The following is a 4,387-nucleotide window of genomic DNA, read 5'->3' on the forward strand; positions in this document are numbered from 1 at the left end:
TTCTGCTGAAATATTTAACATCAGGAAATTAATGATATAGAGCGGAATACACACGCTCTAACCAAGTGGCTCTGCCCCATTAGCTTCTCCTTCATGATTCGATGTGACATGTTTTGGGGATTACTTCTCTTTGGGCATTTGTTTTCTCTTTAGTTTTGCTGGATTGAGCCAGATTGAGCCTTTGAAGAGAGTGGGGAGGAGTTATCAGAAATCCCCGAACTCCATCCTGGCAAAACGCTCACAACCAACACGTGTGTGGAGATGTCACACAGTCATGCCAGGACCTGGAAAATTCAGAAGGCTCAGCAGCACAAATACAGGCACAGCGGGGCCCTTCAGGGCCCGTGAGCTTGGCAAAAGCTGCACTCAGGAAAAAGTTAAGGTGAGCACTTTGCTATGGCCCTTAAGCATCCAGATCCCTTTGTGCATGTGTCCAACAGCTTCCCTCATCACAATAAAACTAAACTGCTCTCTGATGACGCTGTGCTGAAAAAGACAGGAAATTAAGAATAAACAGCCAATTTCTTGATGGATGTTAAGAAAAAAAACAGGAAGTTTCACCTAAAGGCACAGCTTCATGTCTATGCAGATCCTGTGGCTGGCACTATGCCACGTGCCAGTGCTCTTATTTCAAGGGACCCCACATCACTTGTGCTGAAGCAGCAGCACCAACCTCTGAGCTGGTCCGACACCAACCCATCGCCCTCCAAACTTAAAGGCTGGGGATACTCTGCAGATACTCTGCACTACAACACACCATACCCAGCTTTTCTTGTAGCAGCAGAGACTAGTGGCTCAGTCTTGCTTCCGTATACACAATAAATCCTCTTTCTTCTTCCTTCTGCAAAGATAAACCACCTCTCTCTGGACTAATTGGTTAGTTTGCCTTCCTATTACACTTTGCTGGAAGAGTCAGACAGGAGATCTGTTCAAAGTGAGAATCAGGATGCTATTGAACAATTTTGTTCAGCTAAATCTTCTTGCCCTGTTCAGGCTTAAGTAGCAAGATCATATTTCGGGACTAGAAATCACCTGCTTAGCTATCATTACCATAGAAACAGCATCTCAAGGAAGCCAGGAAAGGAGAAGCACAATTTCCAGGACTAAGCTCTTGTCCCTCCAGCCCACTGCTAAGTGGCTGAGTGCTTTCTAAATCCAGTCTTGCTACCCAGGAAGCCTCACCCATCACCTTTATAGTCCACTCCCTCTGTAGTTTATCACTTCGGTACTGTCATCCTGCAATTTATTACAAAAGCTCTACCACAGCCGAGACAGTTAATAGGAGCCTAGTGTTATACCTTCCTGTTCTTTCTTTTAATAAACTTTCAACCCTCAGCTGTCAGTGAGGTGGACCAAGCTCACTTCCAAGGGTCTGCTGGAGATTCCACAGCTCCACATGCTATAATTCACAACTGTGGCTCCTGCCTTAAGTATTTACAGTACTGTTTTCCCTTTCCCAACTGCCTCTCCCAGCACCTGATCTCTGCTATCCTGGCTTTGCTACTTGCATCAGCTCTCCCTTTTTATTTACTCTTTTCCTGGCAGCTCGACCACATTTCATTCTGGTTCGCAATGCATCGCAGCTTCCATGCAGGCAGCAACTTTGGAGTGGAAAAGCAGAAACCAAAGGACTACGAATCGGTCTGCAGGTCAGGAGCAAGCGGCCATAGGCAGGGTCAGAGCTGATGATGTTCACATCCTGACCAGCTGCCTTCACCAGCCAGGACCCTGAGAGGTCAGGCATCAGCCAAGTTCTCTGACAAGCTCCTGTGAACCTCAAGCCAAGCCAAGCTCTTTTAATCTCAATTTTCAAAACCTTCCAAGTGAAATATTTATGCGTATTCATGCCCAGATCTCAAAGGAGTTTCAAGCTCTGGAAAAACATCAACATTAATTGAATTCAAAGGTGCTAAACAGCAGACAGGTAAGCAGAGGCAGGACTACCACCCCACGGCCTCACTTTGGCAGGCTCCAGCCTCGTACCCAATGGTCCAGCACACATACGTTACTGGCCGCCAAAATAGCAAATATTCCCTATTGACTGGATTACTCCTGTAACACTACAGCACTGGCTGTAACCCCAAGGTGCTACAGAGCAGACTTTGGCTTCACCGAGTTATTTCCCACCCTTCAGTCAGGGGGCAAGGCTGCACAACCTGTTAGGAGCAAGCTGCACCCTCCTGGAGTAGTCTAGCCTTTGGATTTTCCCTCAACGTAGGCAGGAATTGCTTCTCAGGAAATCACCTATGGATTTAGAAGGCAAGGAAAGGATAGTTAGGGTGAGTTGGCTGTGCAGTCGCTTCGAGCTAGGCCATTTGTTGCGTTTTGCATCACAAGCCTTCACGGTATTTTATAGACAGAGCAAGAATAAATCGTCTTGTGCCTCATTTACAGACTGGGCCACAAAAAGATTTAAGGCCAAAACATCTGAAAGCCCACGTGCGAGACGAGGGGGGCAAGACCAGCAGCCCAGCAGCGGCGAGGCAGGCAGCCTCCATCCCCCTCCACATTTAACCCGCAGCCCTGGTGCAGTCACATCTGCATCCCATGGGGAAAAGCAAGCAAGCGAGCACGCAGCACTGATCATGAAAAGAGCCACACGTCACCTGGACACAGCCCGTGTGCCAATAGAGCCTAAAAATCAACTCACACACGCCCCACGGAGGTGCCAGCTCTGCCCTCAAAAGGGACTATCTGCTCCTCTCCTGCTCACTGGGTGATAACTCGCACCCCAGTCCAACTGGCTCACCTGCTCGGCTGCCACCTCGCACCTCCCAGTCTGCCTGTGGCGGGGCGCTCGGCACAGGTGACACCGATGCACAAACCGGCACAGCCAACCTTGTCATTTCTCAGGGAAGCGCTGTAATAAGTACACCCCGACAAGCACAGCCCAACAGACACAGCTCTACACTCTTCGCTGAAGCCAGGCTCCCCCTCACTCCCTCACTGAGGAGCTCCAGATGGGCTCTGAGCTCCATCACGGGGCACACTGCTGGTCCACTCAAACGGATGCATTTCACCCCAGTGCCTCTGCCCAGCACTCTTGTGCAGGGGCTGACACAGGGCTAAAGGGAGCTCAGGGCTTGCAGAGTTCTCCTCAAATCCCTCATGCCCATTTCAAGGCCAGAGATGCTTCTGCGACTAGGAAAACAGAACCGGCTGTTTCCATCATGGTGGAAAACTCAAGTTGCCTACGATGGCAAACAAGAGCACTTCCAAAGCAGATATCTGGAGGTTAATTCCTGCTTCACAGTCAGCATCACTGGTATTTCATTAAGAAGCCATCCAGGACACTTCAAACTCTGAGCCTTGGGCAAATGCCACAGGACTGCAAAGTGTGAAATCATTATCTAAAAGAACAGGTCACCTGTTCCTCTTCCCCACACTTCCTCTCCAACAAAAAGGCTCCTGCCTAAACAACTAGACCTGAGAAGTCCCACAGCCGTTAACGCACTTCACCTGGGGGCACGTGCATTCTGCTCCTGGGGAACAGCAAGCCTTCAGGCAGGGCTCACCCAGTGCCACAGGACAGGCACGTAGCGCAACGTCTGCTTCTCAGCGTACAGTCTCTTCCAAGGACTGAGCGACAAAATACAAATGCACGCAATAAAGTGTCACCCCTGGTATGCAGCACATCACCCTCCGGTGCCTTCAGCATGAGCACAACCTGGGCTCATCCTCCTCCCACCATGCGTCAACTCATTTTTGCCTTATGTTCCCTACACTGCCACAGAGACGAGCCGGTCATTAACTGACAGAGGGAAACGCAGGGCTCCGAGGTCAGGTAACCGGGGCAAGATGTGACCTGCAGTTCTTCCCAGCCACTGCTTTCCTTCCATCCGCCTCACAGCAGCAGAGGCCAGCTTATTCACCCCCACTCTACCAGGTGGACATTGGGATATGGATCCCATAGCCTGGCTATTTCATTGTACTTTCTCATCTAGATGAAGACCATCGAGATCTTACAGATGTTGCACAAAGTTTAGGCGGGTTTTTTTTCCTAGACAGGTTCAATCCAAAGTAAAGCAGAACTCACAGTAAAGAGAAGCCTGGGACAGGGGAGCTCAAACATGCCGGACAGGGAGAAACATATGCTGACATTTTTTTATGCGCATGCCTTGACTCCAAAGCCTTTTTCTCCTTGGCTCCTCTTCCCACATCCCAACTCTCATACATTAACTCCCTTATTTCAACTCCCAGCAAATCTCCATCCGCTCTTGCCAGACCCTGGGCTGGACAGACCCAAGCCCATCACCTGGAGGGCAACTACACCAGCACACACAGCAACACGGTTTATCACTGTGGAAATTCCAAATGACAGCCCTGAAGAGGTCACCACTTGGGAAGACCACACCAAGACACTCTGCAGGAGCTAATTTCAGCCACC

This window comes from Gavia stellata, unplaced genomic scaffold (assembly GCF_030936135.1).
Source record: "Gavia stellata isolate bGavSte3 unplaced genomic scaffold, bGavSte3.hap2 HAP2_SCAFFOLD_38, whole genome shotgun sequence".
Classification (NCBI taxonomy): Eukaryota; Metazoa; Chordata; class Aves; order Gaviiformes; family Gaviidae; genus Gavia; species Gavia stellata.